At 41.9% G+C, this 27,757-nt stretch overlaps 1 protein-coding gene and 1 long non-coding RNA gene across 2 annotated transcripts in view; both read right to left on the reverse strand.

Moving 5' to 3' along the window:
* Positions 1-27,757, reverse strand: part of LOC138761247 (neural proliferation differentiation and control protein 1-like) — a 294,084-nt gene that overhangs the window by 64,022 nt on the left and 202,305 nt on the right. The window lies entirely within an intron of this gene.
* The window catches only part of LOC138761250 (uncharacterized), a 46,476-nt gene continuing 22,446 nt past the window's right edge, over positions 3,728-27,757 (reverse strand). Inside the window, exon 2 of the long non-coding RNA XR_011356209.1 lies at positions 3,728-3,910. This is a non-coding gene — a long non-coding RNA (uncharacterized lncRNA). The remainder of the gene's footprint in view (positions 3,911-27,757) is intronic.

Consider the following 27,757-nt stretch of genomic DNA (forward strand, 5'->3'; position numbering starts at 1 on the left):
ACTGGCCTGCCTGCTTGGTTCAGTGTGGCAGCCAGATCGAAGTCGGAGGCATCACTTTCCACTTGAAATGGGACAGATTTATCAATGGCATATATCCCCGCCTTGGCAATCTTGCCCTTGATGCCCTCGAAAGCCTTACAGCCTCCACCGATGGGGGAAAGGTGGTGGTTTTCACCAGGGGAAGAGCCTTTTTAAAGGTTTGGGTTTTTTGGCAGAGGTAATTCCAGAAGGGGTTGCATGCACTCGGGGTCAGGGACAAAGTAACCAAGCTCCACCACATACCCCAGATTGCCAGCTGCTTGATGCTAAACACGCACCTTTTCTTATTGTATGTAGGTTGAGGGCCTTTGTGGTGGCCAAGAACCTCCGCAGGTTCTTGTCATGTTCCTTCTGGTCATGGTTGCAGGCGGTGACATTGTCCAGGTATGGCTATGTAGCCTTTAGTTTATTGTCATCCGCCATACGATCAATTTCCTTTTGGAACACCGACACCCCATTTGTGAGGCCGAATGGGACCCACAGGAAATGGTAGAGTCGGCCGTTGGCTTCAAATGCCATGTAAGCTAGTCTTTTGGGCGAATTGGGATTTGGTGATATGCCGATTTGAGGTCTATGGCAGAGAAAACCCTATACCTGGTGATCTCATTCACCCTAACAGCTATGCGGGGTAAAGGGTAGGCGTGCAGTAAGGTGAACCGGTTGATGGCCTGAATGTAGTCTATCACCATCTGGTACTTCTCCCGACTCTTCACCACCACTAATTGTGCCCTCCAGGGACTATTACTTGGTTCTATTATGCCCTCCTCCAGCAGCTGCTCAACCTCCATCTTAATGAATTCTCTGTCCCTGGGGCTGCATCGACTGCTTTTAGTGGCAACAGGTTTGCAGTCCGAGGTGAAGTTTTGGAACAACGGAGGTGGAGTGTCTCAGAGGGTGGCCGCACTACAGGTCAGGCGCTTGACCCAGTGTTTGAGCGTGTGATTGGGCCTGTTTGGGGGAATAGGTGGGGCCTCCCAGAACTTTTTATTACTGATGGTGAGGGTTGGCACTGGAAATCCAGCTCCAATATGATGGGTGCACAGAGGTGGGGCATCACCAGCAATTTGAAGTTCTTATATTTTGTCCCCCCTCCACCCCTCTTAGGGTCATGGTGCATCTTCCATGGATTTTCGCAGAAAGAGATTTGGAGACTAGTGATACCTTGCACTTGGCTGGGGACACGGTCAGGGAATATTTGGCCATGCCCGATTGGATGAATCTTGAACAGGCAGCCAGTGGTATGACCATTTACCTTGACGTCCATCATTGATCGCCCCAGCTGTTGTGGTCTACTATAGACCAGCACGATGGAAGCCAATATCAGTTTACCGTCCAAATCGCTGCTGCTTTGTGGTTGGGCCAGCTGCTGCCAAGATGACCACCCAGGATCATGAAGATAGCTGTCCTATGGATCGCATTCGGGGTGGGGGGGGGGGGGGCGGAGTCTGGAAGTGAAGCCGGATGTTATGTCCCTCCGTATCGTCGCACTCTGGCCCAGAAGTTCGGTTCTTGGCAACCAGAAATGATGGCAGAGTGGTCGGCCCAAGATGGTGACACAGGTTTTGGTCTGTATATGGCACTGCTATGGTGGGGCTTAGAGTAACATACCATGGCATAGTGAACTTACCTCCAGCAGTTCGAGCAGGTCGTACTAAAGGCTGGACAGTACCTTCGCAGGTGTTTGCTTCGGCTGCAGTAATTGCACCACGTGTAGTGGCAGTGGCAGTCAGGTGCCCCCAGTCCCAAAATGGCATCACCCATTCTCCCCACCTGGCGGCCGCGTGGCCTGCTGAGTAAGACTTCGCATTCTTTTGGGCAATCTCCATCGCTCGGGCCATCTGCATCACTTCCTGTAGGGACCAATCGTCTTTCTCCAGGAGTCGTTCCCTTATGTCTAGCCCGTAGTGGGTGAGCTCCTCCTGGTAGTCACATCCCAGCACCTGCAGTCTCGCCCCAGCTCCCACACACCCCTCACAAAATCGTGGACTGACTCATCCGGGCCATGGTGTCGGAAGCCCAGCTGGAAGCACGCATACATTTCACTCCTCAGGGCCCGTATTGCTGTTGGAGTAGGGCAATTGTCTCTTCGTATCTAGTTCAGTCATGAATTATTTGGTATGCTTGGTGGCCCACAGCTGCAAAGAGGAGGTTGTACCGATCACTATCGGCTGTGATTTCGTGGTGCCTCAGTTAGGCCTTCAAACAGTGTAGCCACATATCAAACTTTATGGAGGCCTCTGGTTCCTTTGGATCGATCTCCAGCTTCTCGAGTCAGATTGCCTTGTCCATGGCACTTTAAAATTCTGATGAATAAATTGTAGTGTGATCAATGTCCACTCGCAGACACAAAGGAAGAAGTCAAAGGCTTTATTAATCAGAAGACACAGACATGCTTCCACATGTTGCTGGCTCATGACCGAGGCAGGTATAAGGAGGAGATGAGGGCTCTCAGCCTTTATTAGGGAATCTTATGGGGAGGGGCTACAGGTACAGAAAGTGAGCCAGCCTGCCCAGCCCAGTGAGGTCATGCCCAGACATGCCTACAGTACCGTGTTCCACCACACAAGGAACACATGCCAAACTTCCTTAGACTTCAAAGAAGGTAGAGGCATTGGATTGAAGAAGGTAAAAGTAATTTACTGTTTTCATCCTTATTTCATGAAGGCACCATCTATCTTGATACATTTGATGGTCAAATATTTATTCGTAGGTAATTGCTGCCCACAATGTAATGTAATCATGCTTACACAGTCAATTACAGTCCTCAAATAAAGTTTCCCTTTCTCTTTTTCCCCTGTCTTTCGCTTCCTCCACTGGTTCCTTTTTCTGCTGCCTCACTCCAATCCAGCTACATTTCCTTGTTATGCTCTCAAATAAATCTTGCATTCCAATACCTCTGAATGGTTTAACTCCAGCAATTTTCACTCTATGCAGGAAACAACACATGATTGTTGTCCAGTTGTAGCAAGTAAGAATTTTGGAGCATATGTACTTGTGCCTTAAAAGTCTTGTTATGTTTTATATTTTTCCCTGATCTATGCAAGGTCATAGACCTGAAGTGTTAATTCTGTTTCTATCTGCAGGTGCTGCAGGCCTGTTGATGAGATTAAGCATCTTGTGTTGCATTTCAAATGTCCATCCTCTGTAGGGCTTTGCTTGTGGATTACAAGTCGCTACATTTAGCGATCAGAATGAGTTTTTGGGGGGAAAAAAATGACTGATGAAAGCTGTGACGCATGTGATTATAATGACTGCGAGCTTTGTACCTATGAAGAGGAATAAGAAAAGCACAGTAAAAGCAAGAGTTGGATACACACAAGATGCTGGGGCAGCTTTTGGTGTGAAGGAATAATGACAATGGAAAATTTGGGAATAAAATCATAATTTAAACAAACAAAGAATAGGGAACTTGAACATGGAAACAGTTAAGGTTGTTTATGTGCTGATTAGGACAGGAGCAGCAAAATTCAGGATAAGTAAGATGAAAATCAAAAAGCAGGTAAAACCCTCTTGCTCCTGCCTGCCTCTAACACAGAGATGTTTCTGCTTACCAGGACTGAGCTGACTGACAGCCACAGATCAAAGTACCACCAGTTTACAGTAGGTAATAGTGACCAGCAGAGAACCTGCCTGTTGCATTGGTGGAAACATAGGAACAAAACCCAGCAGGGGCCTTAAACAAAGGATACAAAGGGTTTTGAAGCCATTTATTTCACAATTAAGATTTTGCCTTCAGCCTTCTGATGTGCTGGGTGAACAGTGCACTTATTGACTACATTTGGTTGTGTATGATGACAATCAACTTTTTGGGCTAGGATAGATGCTATGTCATCAATATCACCATCAATATCTGGGGCTCCATGATGCTTCCCTGCAGGGAAAAAGAAACAATCTGAAAAGGCAGTAACCTGCAGTGGTTTAAATGAGAGCAAAGGAAAGATAACAGAAATTGATCTTTTGTAAAGTACTGAGATTACCTTGAGGGTAAATAGGCCCAATCCAATTAAATTCTACAAACTGCTCATGCTTTGAACTTTCAGTATAAACTCATTTAAATAGATAATTTTAAAAAAAGATAAAATGCCCGTGGGTCTTAATTTTAATTGAGACATACTGCATGGTAACAGGCATTTTGCCCATGCTGTCCATGCTGCCCAATTTACACCCCATTAACCTACACCCCCAGAATGTTTTGAATGGTGGGAGGAAACCAGAGCCCCCGGAGAAAACCCTCGCAGACACAGGGAGAACGTACAAACTTACAGACAGTGCAGGATTGAACCTTGGTCTGGTCCCAATCACTGGCTCTGTAAAGGTGTTGCACTATGCCCCAACCATGCTGAGCTGCAAATTCATTTATTTAAATAAATGCCCTATAAATTATTAAAATAACATTTTTTAATGTGAACTGTATTTAAAGCTTTTACTGAATGCAAAGACTTGCATAGCCATATTGATACGTGCAGGAATACATAGGTAGTGAATGGATTTTAACTGTAGCCACTAAAGCTAAAACAGTCCTGCTTAGAAATTTGATTCCATTACACTAATTTTTTTAGTACAAAAATGGAAGATTTCAGAAGCATTCAGCAGATCAGGTGGCCTCTGTGGAGAACAGAAAAGGTCAACATTTCAGATCATTATTACGCACATGAATATTTTTGCCACAAATAACATAGAACACGTACCGTAAGTTCATGTTGTTGAGCATTCCCAGAGTAACATGGTCTTCAAGCCACCATGCCAAACTGGAAGTTACTGAGGCACATTCACTCCACTTCTACCAGCCCCATGACCTTTGCATCTCTGCAGTCTGTCCTGATCTCCACCCCAAATTCTACTCCAAATTTTTCTACTCCAAATTTTTCTCCCCCCAGCAGATTTCCTGATTTTCAATCCACAGCCACACCCCTCCCCAATCTTCAGGTGTCTGATCTAAATTTATCCACCCCCCCAACCAAAACATTACACCAGTCCCCAGCACTCTCCTCTCACAGGGGCAGAATTATTGTCACTCAATCCCAAAGTTGTTGCATGAAACAAGCTATTTTCCTAGAATCTCCAGGTGATAGTGATTTATAAATGTAGTTAAAGAAAATAAATGATTTCAGTGCACCATCGCTTTCCCATCACCATCAACAAACCCCATCCACCCTCGCCTCCCAAGATAACTCAGTGAGGAGGGGTATGGTGGGCAGCTTTTCTTTACTGTAAAAGTGTGGTAGGTCAATATCCAAAATGTCTGATGGCCCACAACATGTGTCATTTCAACACATCCCAGAATTTCTAGGTATCAATGTCTTAACTCCAGATTATTCATGCACCTATTGTTCAGTTAACGTTTCTTTGGCTTATATTGTGATGGGAAAATGCAAAAAAAAAGATAAATCAACTAAGACTTCCACTCCACTCTGATATCTCGCACCTTTGTGAGAAAATAAGTGTTTATGGATATATTAACATGAGCAAGGTTGGGATGATGCTTTTCGGATTGAAAGGGTTGGAGGAAGGTTTTGTGTCTGGATCTCATTACATGTAGTTTTCATGCAGATCTAAGTCACTGTGGCAGGGGCAGACAGCACCCATTGAAAAAAGTACCTTGACATGAGTTTTCTTAGTCCTTTTTCTACTGGCATCCCAGTTAATTGGCAGTGCAGTCTCCCATGATAGGAAGCCATTTGTGCTGTTTCCAATGAACACATCTCATCCCCAGGTATCAAAGAGTTCTACCTGTGAATGGAATGAAATGGTTGGAAGTTTTCCTTTTACCACTGATTTAATCAGCATGCTGGTGTCAGCTGAAGCTGGGGATACAAGTAGGGGTAGAGGCCATCAATATCTGGTGTGATTTGATGCCTGCGTGGATTGTTTTCCTTTTCCACTGGACCCTTAACTGGTTAATTCCTCCTTAATTCCTGGCACAAGAGTCAGTGTCCCAGTTTAATGTGGCCCAGTGAAAACAGCACATCCTGGGGCAATGCACAGCCAATTAACTGGGATGCCAGTAGAAAAATGGCTACTGTAAGCTATTCAGTCAACTAACAAGTTGATGAGGCCACAAGGCAGCTGTGAGCAGCTATATTTTTAAAATTTGGCAGGAAGAAACTTCAGTTTCTAATTTGCAATCTTATTTCCAAACATCTAAGGGGGCCTCAGATATGCTGTAATTGTGATCATTTAAAGAAAGTAGACAAATCTGATTGCATCAACTACAAGGAAAATCACCACAAGGCCCCTCCTCAGCTGCTTGCTCCTACTGTAAACAGTGCAATTTCCATTCATTTTGAGTTGAATGCAATCTACAAATAAATCTTGGCAATGCATGGGAAATCCAGGGAGCAACATCACAAAGCAAGATCTTTTAAAATCTCTTTTTGACTCCATCCATTGAGGATCTGGAGTATCCTTCTCAAATTTGGCTGCCCTATACCACATGTTAGATGATGGCATGCAAGATGGCAGCAGACCCAGTCTCTGTGAAGGTTAACAATGAGCGAGCATTAGGAACTAAAGTAAACTATTCTCAGTTTTGCTCACCACTGCACCTCATCCCCAAATGACATGAACATAAATTTCTAGACAAATTGGAATCTATTCTGCAAAGTTTTCCCCACTGGAGAACATGTTATTCAAACCTTTAGACATGAACTGTAGTAGGGTTGTGTAAGCGTGCATCTTGGAGACAAAAACTCAAATTCATTGTCAACGTGTTTACTGAAATGTATGCAAAGATGGGCCTTTCACTAAACAAGGCAAAGATCCTTTTCATAACTCTGACAGACAATAGAAGGTCCATTAACAAAACCCTCCCCAGATTTCTGGAGCCATGCAAACAGATGTGTGTGACCAAAGTACAGATTTTGTCTCCACACATTCTCATCCCCATCCTCTTTTGTTCCATCCTCCTCCACTTCCAACTTCCCAGTGGATTCTTCCCATCTCTCCTTCAGTTCCATTTGATCTCTCATTATACCTCCATTCTAACCTTCACTACTCAACAGCTTTTTGTCATCTAAGGTAAAGAGAATCCTTAGATCAAGGACTCAAATCCAACACAAACCTCATGATCTGTTGGGGAGCAGTTATTTTTGCATTCCTGCAGACTTCTGAGATATGGATCGCCTACAAGGTGTCTCAACACACTAAATAGGTAGCACAAATGCGGTCTCCTCAAGATCATGAAAATGTACTGGCAGGATAATCAAACCAACATTAGGATGTTCTCCCAGGATGGAAGATCTAAATAACACTCAACTAGTATCAAATGCATACCTGCTCCCCAGACATCCAAAACCAACAATTGGCTCTGAGCTCTTTCATGGCAAGAGGTTATCAAAAAGACATAAGAAAACACTCAACGGTTTTTCAAAGCCTCCTTGAAAATCTGCACCATCCACGCCGGCTTAGAATTACAGTCATACAGTATGCAAAAGGATCCTTCCAGTCACCATCAAACACCCAATTATAGTAACTCCATTTTATTCTCCTCATGCACTGATCAAATCTTCCTAGATTCCACCACTCACTTACAGAGTAGAGGCAATTTTGAGGTCAAGAAACCGATTCACAGCATGCAAATTCTACGCAGATAAGAAAACAAGAAATTCTGTAGAGGCTGGGGTCTAGTGCGGCTCACAGAAATGCTGGAGCACTTTTTCTCCAACATTTTTGTAGACAGCACTGGAGCTCAGAATAGACCAGGATTGTGGGAACTGAGAGGCAGTAGCTGTACCAAAGTGGCAGCCAGTGGAAGTTCTAGCCCATGAATGCTCAAAATAGGGAAAGAGCTCTTAGGGTGGCACTGAGAAGTCACGTTCCCTCTGTTAGCTTTAAGCAGAAACTTAGCACAAGTGGAAGCAGCACAATTCCCACAGAAGTCATACTGGAAGCAAATCATCCTCGACCCAGACCTTGAATGGATTGTTGAAAAGAGAGAGTGAAGAGAAAGTCCATCAAGCATGAAATTGGGTGCAATAAAGGCAATGAGACTGGCTTCTGGTGTAGTTAAATAAAGCCATCAATATCACACAGCATTGAGCCTGGCCTATAACCCCCCCCACTCCACCCCCCAACAACTGAGTGCAGTTGCAAGTGAAGGCTGCAGGGAGTCTGGTAATCACAAATCACACACTCTATAGACAGGAGCAAAACAGGCCCAGTTCTAAGCAGGAGGGCATGACTAGAACTACAGGAGCTAGTACAAATGCAAATATGTTGCTTGCACAGTGTCAGGTTGCAATACCGAATGGGTCTGAAAGAAGACAGATGAGATTGATGACAAATTGCTTACTCCATAATCAAAAGCCAGTCGACCCCCCTCCCCCCAGTTCACAATGGGTAGCAGCTTTTTCTTATGATGTCTTTCTGGGTGAAACAAGCACACACCAGTATAGGCCTGGGGTGGAGCAGCAAGGGAATGATTTCGGATTGATTTAATCACACAGACAACACACAATGCCTGAGATAAGGTCTGCACTTTCCTGTTCGGCTAAACTCCATACTATTCAGTTTTTCTTATCTTGTCTTTATCATTAAATCACTGCCTTTTAAATACCCCAATGCCTTGCTGACAACTGAGACTCGGTGCCAAAATTGGGGCCTCGGGTAGCCACCATTAAGTGCAGATACTATTAGTTGGTCCTTAACAGGTTTATATTCCAGTACTGCTGCTGGGAAGTAACCCAACAGTGCCCTAACACAGCTGAAAGAAAATGAATCTCCAGGTTGTATGTGATGTCATGTATATACTCTTGACAATAAACTTAAAATTTGAACCACTGCCTCCAAACACAGATTCACCTAAGTGGCAGCACAGATATTCACCTCAGTTGGCAGCACAGATAAATTTCTGCATTTGGAGGCACTAGTGAAACTCTGCATGGCCAATAGGCAAGAGTTAATTGTTACATGGTAAATTACAGTCAGTTTGAAGCTCTGTGTGTAATACAGTACACTGAGGGTCCAAAGACTCTCAAAAACCTCTATAGCATTCTCTCTGGTTGCATCACTGTCTGGTATGGAGGTGCCAATGCTCAGGACAGGAAAAATCTCCAGAGGGTTGTTAACTCAGCCTGTGACATCACAGGTACCAGTCTTCACTCCATCATGAACATCTACAAGAGGTGGTGTCTTAAGAATGCAGCCTCTTTCCTCAAGGTCCCCCACCACCCAGGCCATGCCCGCTTCACTCTGCCTCCATTGGGAAAAAGGTACAGGAGCCTGAAGATGAGCACCCAGCACAAGGACAGTTTCTTCCCCACTGCCATCAGATTTCTTTTCTTTTTAAAATATTTTTATTAATTCAATTGAGAGAAATATTACATGTATATATTGTTTAGATATTAATTATATAGCTTTTATATAATGCAATACAGAATATGAATCATATATAAATGATACATTCTCTTATAGCATTCTCAAAAAGTGAAAAATCCTTATAATTTCATCTCATATTCTAAAACTGAGATATACTTTGTGATGATCTAAATGGACCAATCTCTTGAAGAAAAAAATTAACAAAGAACCACAGACACTACCTCACTTTGTCTTTTTTTTCTTGCACTTGTTTTTTTTAAAATTTATTTTGACATGTGATTTATATAAATATTTGCCCCATGACACACTGCTGCAAAACAACAAATTTTGTGACATGTTCATGACAATAAATTCTGATTCTGAACCAGCCTAGAGCCAGAGCCAGCACCAACAGGATTCGAGATCCCTCAACATTCAACCAGCACAGAGAACTGAAAAAGTCAGGAGCCTTGACTGCACAAAGAACAGGATGTGGAAGGAGCCATCCACAAGCACAGACCTACTTATGGACTCTTTAGACTGATTACAGAAATAGGTCTGTGGCAGAAATTGTAAGAGTGAGCTGATTGCATTTCAGTTTCAGCTTTTTCCCTCCAGGCCTTACTGAGCTAAATTCTTCACTGCAATGAAAAAATTAATAAATAAAAACTTTCCAGAAATAAAATCCCTCAGATGCATACTTAAGAACTGAAGTTGGCAGAGAGTGTGAGGTTGTCTGCTGCTTAGTGCAGATACATTCTCCATACCCAGTTCTTGTTATCTGGTGACTTAAATTTGCAGATCTGCATACTTGCAAGATCATCATGTTTTACTGGGGGTGTTGGTAAACAATAACGTGTTCTTCCAGAGTCCTCCCCTATGGTTCTAAAACAAAATCAATTTTCTGAGTTTCATTGGACGATGACATGGTTAAATCAGCTACAAATTTCAAAGAACCTGGAGTAAAGAGCTCTAACCATTATTTCCAGACGTGATAACTGGAAATTGGACCAGACATTTCTGAACCTGGAGTAAAGAGCTCTAACCATTATTTCCAGACGTGATAACTGGAAATTGGACCAGACATTTCTGAACCTGGAGTAAAGAGCTCTAACCATTATTTCCAGACGTGATAACTGGAAATTGGACCAGACATTTCTGAACCTGGAGTAAAGAGCTCTAACCATTATTTCCAGACGTGATAACTGGAAATTGGACCAGACATTTCTGAACCTGGAGTAAAGAGCTCTAACCATTATTTCCAGACGTGATAACTGGAAATTGGACCAGACATTTCTGAACCTGGAGTAAAGAGCTCTAACCATTATTTCCAGACGTGATAACTGGAAATTGGACCAGACATTTCTGAACCTGGAGTAAAGAGCTCTAACCATTATTTCCAGACGTGATAACTGGAAATTGGACCAGACATTTCTGAACCTGGAGTAAAGAGCTCTAACCATTATTTCCAGACGTGATAACTGGAAATTGGACCAGACATTTCTGAACCTGGAGTAAAGAGCTCTAACCATTATTTCCAGACGTGATAACTGGAAATTGGACCAGACATTTCTGAACCTGGAGTAAAGAGCTCTAACCATTATTTCCAGACGTGATAACTGGAAATTGGACCAGACATTTCTGAACCTGGAGTAAAGAGCTCTAACCATTATTTCCAGACGTGATAACTGGAAATTGGACCAGACATTTCTGAACCTGGAGTAAAGAGCTCTAACCATTATTTCCAGACGTGATAACTGGAAATTGGACCAGACATTTCTGAACCTGGAGTAAAGAGCTCTAACCATTATTTCCAGACGTGATAACTGGAAATTGGACCAGACATTTCTGAACCTGGAGTAAAGAGCTCTAACCATTATTTCCAGACGTGATAACTGGAAATTGGACCAGACATTTCTGAACCTGGAGTAAAGAGCTCTAACCATTATTTCCAGACGTGATAACTGGAAATTGGACCAGACATTTCTGAACCTGGAGTAAAGAGCTCTAACCATTATTTCCAGACGTGATAACTGGAAATTGGACCAGACATTTCTGAACCTGGAGTAAAGAGCTCTAACCATTATTTCCAGACGTGATAACTGGAAATTGGACCAGACATTTCTGCATATTATTCACTTTTGTGAGTCTGAATGTTTCCTGCAATTGATACAAGTATAATATTGTGACTCGGACAACAATATCCATTTGTACCCTCATCATCCCATCATTCTCAGTCCGCACAAAAACAATGGGCTGCTGAAATCCTCATTCCGAATTGACAATGTACAGTGTTCTACCTGAACCCTATTTTAGCTTATCCAGAGGTCTGTTGTTCTCTCTGGAACAAATATCCTTTTCCTGTGTTGATTGACCGACACCAGATCAAGGATAAGCCAGTTGGCTTGTTCTTAAAATTCTCATGCTGAAATCTCTCTATCTCTTCCATCCTGACAACTTTCTCAGATCTTCATGTTCTTCCAACACTTATGGTTTTTTACACAGCTACGACATAAGTGGAAATTTTTGAAAATTTCCCACAATGCCGGCTGTGTAAAAAGTTTGGAACGGGAATGAGCAAATCATTCCCTTTCTGAATTTTTTCCAGTGGCAGCCCTAGACATTTTTGCTGACTGCCGACAGTCTAAACTAAACTGCAGGTGGTCCACAACAATGGGCTAAATGAAAAGGACGATGTTGACGCTGTGACATGACTGACCATGACTGAGGCATTTTAGTGTAAACGCCCTTCCTATTTGAACGGCCATAATGGAGGGTAAATGTGAAAATAATCAACTGGAAATTATCACGACGGCTGTTTAAAAACCATAACTGTCTTCTTGCTCCACATCAAGTCTCTTTGCTCCATTATTGTCAGCCACAGTTTCAAATGTTCGACTCTTAAGCTCTAGAATTCTCTACTAGAACTTTACCATCATTCAGTGCTCTCTTCTCAAATAAGGTACCTGGTACTCCTTCAAATCTACTTCATTGATTCTTTTATCCATCATTTTTAAAAGCTCTTTAAGTGTCGCTATGTAGAATTTTGTTTGCTACTAAATGTCTTAAGACATAAATGTCATAAGCACCTTCATGCAATTTCTTGTACTGAAAGCACCTTATAGATATTGTCATGTTCTGTCATGGATCTTCAGTAGTTGTCAGAACATCCTTTCTGTGTACCACTGCAAACGTGACAATGTGAAACAATGGAGATGTTTTCAAGATCACTTTCCAGTGGGGTACAGCAAAACTCCAATTATCTGCTTTCTCGTTGTTTGCGATCTGCGCGCAGGGTGCTATTTCTCATACTCTCATCAAACTCACTGGCCTCATTTCCAGTGCTCTCTTAAACCTACAAGGGGCCCATTTTCTACACTCCTGTTAAACTAACTAGGTACCTAGAAAATTATTATGCTACTGTTCAACATCTTAAAAAGTAAAAAGTGAATTAAAAGTGTATTTAGGAATAACAGTAGTATCCAGAAGTCTGGAAAATCTCCCAGTCTGGCACCATGAGAGTCCCAAGCATGCCAGACTAAGTCTTACTGTAATCCCTGCAACATTTGAGCAGTTTCAACTGTATGCAGTTGCTTTTATGGATATATTTAACAGAAGCAAAGAGAAGTTTGGAATAGTTGCGACAGAAAATCTAGTTGCAAGGCAGTGTTTCAGATGCATATCAGAGCCATTCATGTTCAACCTTATCTCAGCTTCAAAAGGACTGAGTCACCTTCCCTCCCCCACATCCACTTGATGTAAACTCAAGTCAGAGGAAGATACCAAAGTCAAGCTACAAACAAGTAAATAGTGTTGGAAGTAAAGTGGGTTCGGAAGACAACTTTTCTTAAACCACTTCCAAAACCAGATATTGTATTGTGGATGTGAGTGAGAGTGTGATGAGCACAGGACAATTCTACTGATGGTCTCTAAAGAGTATTAGGAATTCTGTCCTTATCCAAACTGGTAGATGAGGCTTTGCTTTACTGGCTCAAGCGGGAAGACATTTAGTTATCATTCTCCTCCATTTTCTTTTTTCCCCCAGTGAAGTTTAAAGCTGACAGAGGTCAAAAAAAGGATGCAGTCCTTTTGACAATGCACATGAAAACTTGTGTTGAAAAGATCTGGGAACAATGGAGTGCTTTTGGCTTTAATCTGTATATTGCCCTTGAAGTGCTGCTTTGATCTTCTTGTGCTCTTGACGAAAAGATAGCGTTGTTAAAATAAATTCATTTAAAAAATCCATTCAAACACATTAAGTTATGTGGCAGCTCTCATATTTTGACCAGCAGATGCAAATATGATCTTCACCATATGATGGCAGTAAAGATCTACTTTTTTTTGAAGTTTTGCCAGTTTAGCTCCACAGAAAAAGAGAAAATGACCTTTGCGAACCTAGAGTTTTGGGTTTTCTAGAACAAGGCAAGCAAATTGACACACCATCAGGAAAATTAAAACCTTTTAAAACTCCATGGATTGCTTGTAAAATATGAAATGTTATAATATTGTTATGAGGCCAGAGGACCCTAAAACCCAGCAGCAATAGAAATTCACCAAGACAAATGGTTACTGAAACAAAAATTACTTCTAATTATCTTTAAACATGAAAACTGGATCAAACTTTAACTTATTACTAGTAACAATTTAACCCCCTTCTAATTCTAAGCTCATGTGTATATAATGTGTGTGCAAGTTGAGAAAAGTTCAGTGATTCACACAGTCCAATCTCACTTCTCACTCCTCCAAGTTCACCGTAACAGGCAATTGTTATACTGTGCACAGAATTTAACATTTATGAATTTCACCAGGCTTTGGTGCTTGAAAGGTAAATGGTTACCGCTCAGGAAGGTTCTTATTGGTTTTCAGAGAGAGATTTGTTGCTCATTCGACACCCACAACTGATTCCTTCAGATCAGCCACTTCAGTGTCTTGCCGAAGAAACTTGCCTCATCAGGATTTTCCAGATGATAACCTCTTTAGGACATTTCAGATAGCCCAAAAGTTGAGATGTGAAGATGGAGAAACTCTGCCAAAACACATAATCATCTACCTTTCTGAATGTGAGGAGATGGTCTCCGAGAGGGATAATCTCCGCAGTGCAGCTCTCCGCCAATCAATCTGAATGTACAGCCATGCCAAGTGGCTGTTTAGGATCAGGCTGATGATGCCGTCAGCCTGAGATCCACCTCCCCATTCACCCCTCTCCAAGTTGGGGGAGGCGGGAGCCCTCGGGGCAGTGGGAGCAGCAGGGACCCTCAGGGCAGCATGGACCGTCAGGGCAGTGGGAGCTGTCAGCTCCCACCTCCTTCAGATCTGGATGGCGCTACAAGGTGCCTCTGGATATGAATAGGACACTGGAACAGACTTTTAGAGCTGCTGTCTGAAAGGTAAGTTCCCATTTTTCCGTCCGCTCCATAGCCAGCCTCAAGGCGGAGACCCGACATGAAATGGCCTTTTCTTTCAGGTCACCACAGAATTCCTTTTAGTTTCACTTATTTCAAGTGAAACATTATACAGCCAGCTATCTTCTCTTGTTTGGACCACAAGGGCTTTGGCCAGGCTGAACTAAGAACTGACAACCTGTCTTCAAAATGGGGTTCCACAACCTTTCCAGCTTGTCATGTTCCAGTCCCAAGCCTCTGCTGCTGATATGTAGAACTGAATTCTATCTCTCACTCAGAGAAAATCACATGACCCTCTTAGAACTGCCAACTGCACTCAGACAGACTACGGCTCTGGACCTAATCTTCCGAGTGTTCATCCGTTGCTCTCCAAAACAATAATCCACTGCTCCACAGCATGTCCAATTAACACCTACTTGTGAAGTCCTTATGGGTATTCTTCAAAGTTTGTGCAAAGGCACCCTCTGGAGCTTAGACTGTCTGGCATTTTAAATGAAATCTGTTTAAAGTTTTGTATGTGACCTACACTAAAAAAACCTGGCACAATTTATCTCCTTTAAAACATATCTATATACAATTTAAAATATAACATAATCTGTCACAACATGCATGGAAAATTTAATCAATTCTGGGAATGGATTTGCTATTTGTCTCCATTTATCTTGCCTCCTTCCTTTGGCTTTCTGTATCGTGCTTGAATTGAGATGCGCGACTTGAACAATGAGAAATCTGTTTCGCTTGGAGCACTCTCAATAAACTTTTTGTTTACCTCGAGGCATTTACAGGGTAATGCCATGGGTAAAGGTGCTGGACTGTGTCTATATTCTAGCAGTGACCATCACTGGCTGTCAAATACATCATAATTTCCTAAAAAGAAATGGGAAGTTGCAGTAACATTGAAAGTTCACTTCTCCATTACTCCTTTCTGGCTTCAGATAACTAACTCCTTTGAAAGACAAAGGAGTACCAGTGCAGATTACAAATTCAGGATTTAGAGATGTCACGAAATTAGGACTTTCATGATACGGGAGGTAAGAATGCAAACTTAGTTTGAGCTTTGTTGCTTCCTTTACTTGTCTGAAGAAAAATGGGCTACTTATTTTAATCCAATTGTGCTTTTTTAATCTTTCCTTTGATATTTATTATCTCTTTTTCCATCGCATGGCACAGTATGGAGAAGTTTCAAATGAGATTCACTGGATGTTAGCAGGAATGAGAGGGTTATCATATGAAGAGCTTTTGACAGCTCTTGGCCTGTACTCATTGGAATTTAGGAGAATGAGGGGAGATCTCAATGAAACATTTCAAATGTTGAAAGACATGGACAGAGTAGATGTAGAAAGGTCAATTCCCATGGCAGGAGACCCGAGGACAAGAGGGCACAACTTAGGGATTGACAGGTGTCTCTTTAGCCAGAGGGTAGTCAATCTGTGGAATTTAATGGCATAGGTGGTTATGGAGGCCAAGTCCTTGGTGTGTTCAAGGCAGAGATTGATAGATTCTTGATTGGCCAGGGCATCAAAGCTTATAGGGAGAAAGCTGGGAAGTGGTGCTGAGCTCATTTCTGGTCCAATGTCTTATTGTTGTAACCTGTAAGGTTGTAATTTTGGTGCATCTGCACATTGCACTTATAGGAGGAAGAGAAGGGGAGAGTGGGAAGAGTGAAAGAGTTTAAAGTACATCAAGGTCCAGGACTTGCAATTTTTTGCTCAGCCTTACCTTTCACTTGTGTGTGTTCTACCTTTATTAGTACTTAAGAACATTATCTCACTCTTGGCAGGATTAAGTCCCATCTGACATTGCTCTGCACCCTATGTCTATTCTCCTATCACCAACAACAACCTTGCACTCAATGTCACCAAAACTAAGGAGCTGCTTGTTGATTTAATGAAAAGAAAGCCAGAGGGTATACAATTCAGTGGCCATTGGGTGATAAGAGGTATAGAGAGGGTGAGCAAATATAAATTCTTGGGAGTCACTATCTAGGATGATCTTTCCTAGACTCAACATACCAATGATGTCATGAAGAATGTTCATGAGTACCTCTACTTCCTTGTATGGAAACATCAATTCCCTTGACCATAAAGCACTCCAAAATGTAGTGGACTCAGCCTGGACATCACAGGAAAAACCTCCCCACTATGGAACACATCTACAGGGAACATTGCCATCGGAGAGCAGCAACCATCATCACAGACCTTCACCACCCAGCACACACTCTGTTCTCTCTCCTGCCATCAGGAAAGAGGTACAGGTGCCACAAGACTCACACCACCAGGTTCAGGAACAGCTGCTATCCCTCCACCATCAGACTCCTCAATGACCAACTCAAACAGAGACTCATTTAAGGATTCTTACTTAGCACTTTTTTAAAAAAACTTTATTTAAGATTTTATAACATGAATAACATATAGGATTACATTAAAAAAAATTAAGAATAAAATAATAAAATAACAATACAGTATCAGTAATCTAAATGAACTATACCCTCCCCAATAATTATTACACATTAATAACCCAACTCAAATTAGTCCAACCCCCCTTTCCCCCACCAAAATAAAGTGAAGAATTAATAAAGTTAATAATATATGTGAGAAAAAACCCACTTACAAAAAAAAAACAAAAACATAACCGATTAAAATACTAACAAAAAGAGAAGTAATTAATACTAAGATATCAGACTTAAAAAACATATTTAAATCAAACTTAAATGCATATATTTAACAAACAGAGTTAAGATGAAACATATATTTAACTCAAACTTAATATAAAAAATTAAAGTTAGTAACATTGTCTGTCAAAAATTCTTAAACAATAATCAATTCTTTAAAAAAATTGTAGCATGAGAATAAAAAGATGAAAAAAAACTTTCTCTATAGAGATAAACCTTCACCAAATATCAACTAACTTCACATCTATCATCATATTAGTCACATAAACCACCATCTTAAAACAAAATTCAAACCTCATTAAGCATTGTACAATTCAATTTTAGTACTCTTCCACCATTTTTCCCTTTTACTCTTGAATAATTATCCAATAAAAGCTCCAATACCACATTTAAATATCCCCAATCATTATGTTAAAATTCAGATATCCAAATAATAAAAACACATCTACAACGAAATCTATATCTTCAACAAATGGAGCATAAACCAAACAAAATTCAAGCCTCATTAAGAATTGTACAATTCGATTTATAACTTTCACCATTATTCCCTTCATTCTATAACTAAAATAGCAAAATAATATACACCAGAATTACCACTCCTTTCACCTTAAAGTTAAAGAAAAATATAAAAATAAACTTATCCATCCCATTCACATTTAAATTTCAAATATTCCTTATCTATTGAATGAACTTTACAAAAAAAACCACATCAATTTTTAGTTTTTTAAACAATCAAATATGCTTTTTGTTTATAACACAAAAAAAACCCCTTCACTCTTTAATCTAATAATACAAAAAAAAAGAAAAAAAAACGGGTAGGAGGTTAAAAATACCCCCTCCCGTCTAAACCGTGCAATGCGGTAACTCCCAAACAAAAAATGGGTTTATGAGATAACTCACACGTAGCAGATGACTTTCAGGAAATAGTGCCTATCCAGTTCTCTCCCCCAACTCTCACTTCATCTTAAACTAACATCATCATTATTTAATAACCCTTTTTTTAAAAAAAAACATTAGAAAAAAAAAGGACAACTCTTCTTTTAATCAGCTCCAACTGCCAAGTCACCACTACAACCATTCCTTCTTGGAGCACGGCTCTTTTCTTCCATCTCTTGTCTCCTTAGAGATCGCGGCGGACTACGTCTCTGTTGAAACTGAGTAATTGGTGGCTCTTGAGCAAATGCTATAGCTTCCTTTGGAGAATCAAAGAACTTTGGTTGGTAACCATCTTGAAAAACCTTCAAAACAGCTGGATATCTAAGGATTGCCTTATAACCTTTCTTCCACAACAACTCTTTAGCAGACTTGAATTCCCGTCGTTGGAACATAACTTCTTGACTCAAATCCGCATAGAAGAAAACTCGATTATTTTGAATCATCAAGGGTGATTTTCTCTGTTGTGCATTTCTAATAGCCACTCGTAAAATTATTTCTCTGTCGTAATAATTCAAGCAACGAACCAAAACAGGTCTTGGACTTTGACCTGAAATAGGTCTTCTACGCAAGGCTCTGTGAGCACGTTCCAGTATTATACCTTCCGGGAAATGTTCTTGACCCAGCACCTGCGGAATCCATTCAGTAAAAAATTTTCTTGGGTCTGGTCCCTCCATTCCTTCCGGCAAACCAATAATCTTTATATTGTTCCGTCTGGATTGGTTTTCCAAATAATCAATCTTTTTCACCAAATTTTTATTTTGAGTTTGTAAATCTTCGACCATTTTAGTCATATCTGAAACTTGATCTCGTATTTCGTCTATATCTTCTTCACACAAATTAAATTTATCTCTCACTTCAAGCTTAAAAGCTCCAAACTCAGCCATCTGTTGAGAATTTATTTCCATCAGAGTATTAAACCTAGTACCAAGTTCAGTCATAATCTTAGATAATCCCTGCATTGTATAAGATAATTTAGATTCAAGATTCACAAGAATCTTTTCAATTGGAAGAGATTCTGGCTCAACAGATTCCTGCTTCTTCTGCATAACCAAAGGGTCTTCTGTTGCTTCCTTCATTCTGGTTGCCTTCCTTGTAGTATAGCTGCGTGTGGAAACCCCAGCCACAGCCTCTCCAGCAGTGACTGGAGGACGCTGGCCGGGATTTTCCCCAGTCCATAATGTATTAATTTCTCCCAGTACATCAAGTTGTATAGGTTCTTTTATCTCAAGAGGTGCAGTTTGCAGTGCCACCGCTACAAGTGGTTCATTCATAACATTGCCGTCAGATGCTACTGCACATGTGCGAACCTGAGTAACTCTTTGTTCTAAAGGCTGTTTGGTGCCCTCTTTAGAGGGCTCTACTGATGTAACATTGATCTCTTCATCCGAAAGCTGTACCTCTCTCCTGGAATCCATTTCAGGCTGAGCCCCGGTGTCTTTCCTGTAGGTAGGCTCCAAAACTTGAACTTTTGGAAAATGTAGTTTTTTGATGATGTGTTGTCATTTTTTTTTGCTCTTTTCCACCAATTGTACCATCATAAGTTAAATTAATAGCACTGAAGTTATCTAAACTTTTAAAGAATTTTATCGGGCATTTCTAGACAAAACAATAAGATAGAGTCAGGAGAGGACTGGAAGGCATGTCTGATCCTTACGCCATATTGCCACGCCCCCCCTTACTTAGCACTTTATTGATTTTCTTTTTGTTCTCTGTATTGCACAGTTTGTTTATAGTTCTTTGTTTATGCTTTATGCTATGTACAGTTTATTTTTTGCACTTCCAATTAGTGGTAATTCTGCCATGCCTGCAGGAAAAAGGAATCTTGGGGTTGCATGTATGTACTCTAACAAGAAATCTGAAATATAACAAGACAGATTTTCACATCATCTGCAAACTTACTGATCATACATTGTGCATTCATATCCAAATCCTTACCACTGATGTTAAGATTCCCTGGCCTGTCATTAGCTGGCTCATCACTGCTGCCCTTCTTGAATAAAAGTGCAATATTTGCTGTTCTCCTTTCATTTAGAACTTCACCAAATGGCCAACAAAGATTTAAAATCAAGGCTCTAGCAATCTCCTCCCTGAGCCATCTGATCAAACCCTGGGGATTTATCCACACAAGGCTACTAAAGACATAAAAAAACCTCATCCTATTTAATGATCTTTGCCTAACAAAGATAAAGTAGCAGGATTTTCTAGTCAGCCATAAGCAACATCAGTTAATGCTACCTTCCGAATTAATTATAATCTATTTTGCAGAGATCTCAGCAGCTCAATGCAGGTAAGCTCAATGCAGCAATCTCTGCACTAAACTTGACTCCATATTTGAAATATAGCAATGGTAAGCACTCTCATGGGAATATCTAATAATGAAAACAGAATCAACAGTTGGGGATCCCATCAGATCAGTTGGGGATCCCATCCCATCAGTAAATGGCCTTCGGTGATATCTGTTTGTTACCCCATTAACTGAAAAGACACTTATAGGACACATTTGAGGCTTCTGGTTTTCTTCTGATCTGGTTGCAGACAAAGAGTTCCTGGAGGAACACAGCAGGTCAGACAGATAAGTGGTCAATCAACATTTCGGGTCATAACCCTTTATCAAGGCTAGTATAAAATCGGTGAAATGACATACATAAAGGGGGAAAGAAGCTAGAGGAGGGGCCCAGAGGTGTTGTGGTTTCCATATTGATATGGGAAAAATTATGTGAGGAATGGAGAAACAGGTAGAGAGAGAGAAAAAAAAACCTTTAGGATGGGGGCAGGGAAAAAATTTGAGAGAAAAAAAGTACACGAGTAGGTAAAAAGATGCGAACATTGGAATCAGATGGGGGATATCTGAAGGTTATCTAAAATTAGAGAAATCATTGTTCATGCCATTAAATTTAAGGCTGTCCAGGAGGAATACAATTAATGTCCTGTTCCTCAGGTTCACGTTGAGCCTCACCCTGAAAAAGGATAAGGTCAGACATATCATATTGTAGGAATGGTTGGCTGCAAAAAGTTGTTTAGACCCAACCACAGAGAATAAGTGCTTGGTGAAGCAGACACTCAATCTATGACTGGTGCTACCAACATAGAGGAGGCCACATTGGATACACCGTGCAGTAGATCAGGTTGGACAATGTGCATGTAAAGCTCTGCCTCACCGGAAGTCTGTTTGTGGTCCTAGATGGAGGTATGGAGGTGAGGGAAGAAATATGGGGACCAGTTTTGTAGTTAGAACAGAAAGTGCTTAAGGATGGATGGGGAGGGAAAAGTGGACTTGTGGTTCTTGGATAGACTCATCCCTATGAACTGTGGATAGGGGAAAATGTGGCTAGTACTGGCATTGCATTGAAGTTGGTAGAAGTATTGGAAAATAATGTGATGGATACAGAGGGTAATGAGGTGTAAAGTGGGAACCAGAGAAATTCTAATCTTGTTCTGCCTGGATGGAGGTGAGATAAGGGCAGAAGTATGAGAAATGGAGGAGATACAGTGTGGGCTCTATCAATAATAGTAAGGAGCAATCCATGTTTATCAAAGTCCTGGAATAGAAGGCCTCAACCAGGGAACAGATGCAGTAAAGGCAAGGAAATTGTGAGAAAGGAATGTAGGCCTTACAAGCAGGGAGTAGTGCTGTCAGTGCTCACCGGAGCACCACTCCGGCACCTCAGGGGATGGCTCCTGCATCTCAGGGGATGGCTCCAGCACCTCATTGTCGCTGTTTTGGGTGAGCTCTGACACCTAAAAAATTAGCACTGGACGGGATGGGTAGAGCTTTGCTTTTATGCTTTATTGGCAAACAGCAGGCAAAGGAGAGGTGATGTCATTTTGACATTTCTGAATGTCAGTATAAACTTGACCAATTCTTTTCATCACACACACACACACACACACACACACACACACACACACACACACACACACACACACACACACACACACACACACACACACACACACACACACTCCCTGCTGGAAGTCACAGTGAATTACAAAACAAAAGCCTACATCTCTTGGTGGACGTACTTCTGTGTGCTGCCTTTTAAACAGTGAACTCTAATGCTCAACCTGAGTACTACCACAAAAAAAATCAAAGCCAAATCAAAAGTGACGTGATGCACAAATAACGTGCAAAGTTTGTTTTCTTTTAGAGAGTATGAAGTAGTAGTCTACATAATGTGGTGATATACCACTAGCCTACTGCAGGGGGTGACCTGTGTACCTGCAGGAAGATCACTGGAGGACAGACCACACCTGGCTGGCTGTCAATCAGCCGACCTGAATGGATTAAGCCCCACCCAGTCGGCTGTTAATCATCCACTGGGATATAAGCCACATCCGGTCCCTCAAGGTCAGTCACTCGGAGATGCAGCTGAATACAGCAGAAGACTTTAAGTAAAATAAAGCCTGTTCAGTCTTTACGAATCTTGTGTTTGCTTACTGTTATCACAGGGCATCACACATTAGTTTTGAAATTACTGTGGTTTTCTATAATCCAAGCAAAAATTTGTCTGAACTGCCTGATTTGTTTCTGAGATTTCAGAGTTTTGGTAAACTTCATATGAATTATGTATTCATAATGTGACACTTATGACTAATCATAAGTGGTACCTCTTTCAAGCAGTAACAACAGCAAATTATTTTTAAATTTCAGGATATAAAAAATGTCATTTGTGCAAAATATTGAACACATATTATATCCATATTTTATGAATGAAATAAATGACACATTAACTCTCTAACCTTGAGCTAAATCATGCATTAGGGTGCTCCTGATCAGGATAGAGATGGATCCTCCACCAGCTACCCCACACAGACAATGATCTTACGTGTGAGCCTCACTCAGCGTTGTATGTGGATGAGACATCTGATTATCAGCAACATGACAATCAAAACCAACTCTGAACATGTTGAATCTCTAAGGCAGGGGTGTCAAACTCAAATTCACGAGGGCCAAAATTAAAACCTTGGACTAAGTCGAGGGCCGAACTAAATATTTATTGAAAATTTTCAACAACATCTGCATGTTTTCTCTTCTTTCAACATATGTAATGTTAAACTTTTTCTTATTAAAATAAATGTTTAATAATAGTTTTGGATAAACTCTTTCCAGAAGCATTAACAAATGAGAAATAAAATATTCAATAAATAATATTTCTCTATAGAGGATTTGTCAAATGTTGCTAGTGTGCTGTCGAATAGTAAAATCTGAGGGCTATTGAGAATGTGGGAGGGGGGGGGTGGCTTGGGAGGAGGGAGGGGGGGGAGAAAAAGTCACTGTAAATGTGTGAAAAAGAAAAAGTGTATATCATGGCTATTGTGATTTATGGTGTGAAAAATAAAAAAATAAAAAAAAAGAGAATGTGGGAGAATAACATGATTCCTGAAACAATCAAATGGGTGACTGATTGTGGGCATGAATTCTAGCAGGGTTATTTGCCATGCCCTTTTTCCATTGGTACAGATATCCTTTGATTTACACACTTTTCAAGTTTTATGCCTAATGAGCTTGTATCCAGGTGCAGGACCATTTTTAACCAGGAATATATTTGTCACTGTGACATGAAACTATTGGAAGATCGTTTTATCCTGAGATTAAAGTTCATAATACTTACTCAGGCCTGTGTGCGGGAGGGCGGGGTTTGCGGGCGATCGGGTTGGACAACGACAGTGCGGGGGCATCGGCTCTCGCTGCAGGGCGGCACCTCGGCGGATCAGCGGCCCCGTCACCGTGAATCGCGGATCGGCCTGCGGCAGGGAGGGGGAGTGGGCAACGGTACTGGCGAGGTCAGGCCCGAGGCCTCCGGTTCCGGGCGCTGGGAAGCGGCCTTGGCTTCCCCTGACACCGGCCAGGCCCCAAAACCAGAGTCCACGGTGAGACCCTGCAACGTAAACAGAGGAGGTGGGGGCGATTAGCAGGCTGACGCCAATGCATTCTGGGATTTGTTGTATTACTGTGCATGTGCTATACTGACGCAGCGGCCAGCGGGCCAACTCTAATATATATTTAATATGATCTTGCGGGCCAAATATAATTATATCACGGGCCAAATTTGGCCCGCGGGCCAGAGTTTGACATGTGTGCCCTATGCCATCGGAACTCTGTAATTAGTAAGGGATTGCTTAAGGTTGGATGTGAGTGGGAAGGAAAGGGTGAGAATCATTGCTCTAGACTCAATTGTTACTGAAATATTTTGCTTGAGAAAAATTGTCATTGGCCCATTTCCTTTAGCGTTCTGAAACCTGCACATGACGAGTTAATGAGGGATGATTAAAGCAGTGGTCTTCAAACTTTTTCTTCCCACCCACAGACCACCTTAAGCAATCCCTTACTAATCACAGAGCACCAATGGCACAGAGACGCGAGTGGAAAGAAAAAGGTTAAGAACTGTTGTATTGTGGTAACTCCACATCTGATTAGGTTAATTGTTAGGCAAGTGGTCAGAGAAGGACCCCCCCCCCACCCCAAGAAAGGCTTAAATCACAGGAACAAAATAAGCTGCCGTCTCACTGCTCCCAATCTTACACACAGTCCTGATGTGGAATGTGGGGTCGCAGCTCCACGTTCACCCGACTTCAGGTGCTGTCTGTGTGGAGTTTGTACGCTCTCACCTTGTCTTGGACCAACAGGTCGGTCGCCTGACGAAGGCACCCGAACCCCCCGTTGAAATGCCGGCGTCCGGGGCGGTGGAGGAATTGGCTGAGAATAGCGCGTTGCTCCCACCCCCCTCCCATGGTTGGAGAGGGATTAAACTGCGATCTCAAGGCGCCGGGCTCGTCTCCAACAAAAGGAGCGGGAGGCAGGGTCCGCCGCGCACGGAGCGAGGGGGAAGGCATCGCCAACGAGATGTTCGGTCCGGCGTCGCCGCTGAAGCGCAGACCCAGCGAGGATGGTCCCCAACTCCAGCCGCGTCTGTGTGTCCGGGAGCCGGGCGGGCTGAGTGCGGCGCTCCGATCCCCGGGATTCGTGACTCTGAGATCCCTCCACACCTCTGGCGTCTTCATTTTCACCTTCAGTGTGCATGCGCTATACTGGTGTGGCGGCCAGCGGGCCAACTCTAATATATATTTAATATGATCTTGCGGGCCAAATATAATTATATCGCGGGCCAAATAGTTTGACATGTATGCTCTAAGGCATACTAATTCTCACTGGATCTTGCTCAAAGAGTATAACCTCAGCTGGCTTCCTGTCTGAGATAATTACCTAAATCAGCCATTCTCAACTTTTTTTCTGCCTGTCCTCCCCTAGAACTCCACTCAAAGTTTATGGGTCCCCACCTCTGTAAAGAAGTCAAGTTTTGCTTTCATCTGTACTTCTACCAACTACATAAAAAGCATTAAAAATATTTATATGACTGAGGTGAAAAGAAAACAGGGCCTTCATTTAAATGTGCTGTGGCCCTGGGTGGTGAGGGGGGTGGGGCGCGGGGTGGTCATGGAGTCCTGTTGTGAATGGCAATGGCTGATCTAAAATGTGTGGAATCTTAATTGAGATCAGCTATTTCAGTAAATACCAATGTTTAGATGGCTCAACACTTTTCTGCAAGATATCTATCTTTCATGCCAGTTACTATTTTACTTTTTCAAACAAAAGTTTAATAACAACAGCTAAATGCACACAAAGACGACAGCAAGTATAGATCCATTGTAGATACCAGTCTGGAAGATTTGATGATTTGTAAGTGGTCTTATATTCTGACAAGATGGAAAGAGACAATATAAAAAGAAAGGAAGTATATAGTTGATTCACAGCAATCCCATGACTCCCTTAATATCCAATACTCTTATTGATTTCAGTGGCTGAACCTCCACAGCTATCTTTCGTAGACAATTCAAAAGAATGGCTATGCTCAGAGCAAAAACAATTCTTAGCTGTCTTGAATGGTTGACCCTTAATTTTGAGATGTTAATTGTGTAGTTATATGAAATCCCACAAGAATTTGTCGGTTTCAGTGCTCAATCTCCTAAATACCGTCACGGAATCACTTTAGTGAGCCCTTGAAGATTTAATTTATATTACATCTGTCTTAGGCAGGAAGATCACACCTGTATTTCAGTTTCAAACTCATAAGAGGCTTATATAACTGCACTAAAATATCTTGACTTTGTCTGTAATTAGATGAGGATGTTACAGGATAATAGTGCTGGAGACAAAATCTGGATTTGTAATTTAAGTAGGGTCACCTATTAATTTTAGATAGGTGGACACAAGGTGATAAGTTAGGTGAAGAGTTTCCAGTCTAGCCTTCCTTCCAGATTAGCTGGCTGACCTCAAGCGGACATAACCAAATTCAGTTCAAGTTGGGTGGGGATACCAGAGAAGTATAGGCCTCCTCCCCCATGTTATGATTACCACCACATAATACCTACTGGATGCAGGATTTACCGATTCACGTGACATTACCAGTCAAGTGAATTAATCATTTTCATTCACTGGCTCATTTCGACAAATGAATAGCGGTCTATAGGGAAGGCAGAGAGATGCTGATAAAACAAACTTAAGTCCTTCCTGATGTCATGGAAGAAAATTCTGTCATATCGAGAAGTGAAGCAAAAGGAGAAATGCCAGAACCAGTTGGTGACCCCAGTTGGGTATAGAACATTAAGGATCTTGATTGAAGGCTTGCTTGTCTTGACTGAAAGCAAAAGCCTATATTATAGAGATCACTAGCTTTTTCCCCTACGAAGAACAATGTTGAATGCTGAATTAACAGGTAAAGGTAATACTACATTTAGAATGTAACAGATATGAAATTATTTAACTTTTGTCTACCGTAGGGCAGACAGAGTCACTTTGTCCAGTGACTCTCACCGAAACCTACAGCACCCGATGTTCTTAGTTGGTCTTCCCTCTTAAGTGGATGTTTGAAATGAAATATTAAATAAAGGTCCAACTGACCAGACAGATGTAAAAGATCAGTTTTCTGCTGAAGTCTTAAGGCACTTTCAGATGGCCACAATACCCGACTGTAAAGCCGCACATTGTGCTCCTGTGTGGACGTCGGGTGGCCATCGGAAACTGGATTCCCCGGCTAGGAGGTCTACTTACCTATCCCTTTTCCAGTAGGTATAATATCCTGCTCAGAGTATTCCCCGTGGCAGCTGAAAGCAGCCGGGCTGCCAGGGTATGGGCTGATGACGTAATCAGCCATCGACTCTGGGTTTCATTGATTTTTTTTTTACCCATAGCACTGGCAGCATGAGTCAGGCAAGCAAGGGAGAGAATGGCAGCGCGAGTTGGGCGGGCGAGGGGGGAGAGACCGGCAGCACGAGTTGGAGGCACCGGCAACGCGAGTCGGGTGGGCGAGGGGGAAGAGACCAGCAGCGTAAGTCGAGTGGGCGAGGGGGGAGAGACCAGCAGCGCGAGTCGCAGGCACTGGTAGCACAAGTCGGAGGCACCAGCAGCGCAAGTCAG

The sequence above is a fragment of the Narcine bancroftii genome, chromosome 1 (assembly GCF_036971445.1).
Source record: "Narcine bancroftii isolate sNarBan1 chromosome 1, sNarBan1.hap1, whole genome shotgun sequence".
NCBI classification, from domain to species: domain Eukaryota; kingdom Metazoa; phylum Chordata; class Chondrichthyes; order Torpediniformes; family Narcinidae; genus Narcine; species Narcine bancroftii.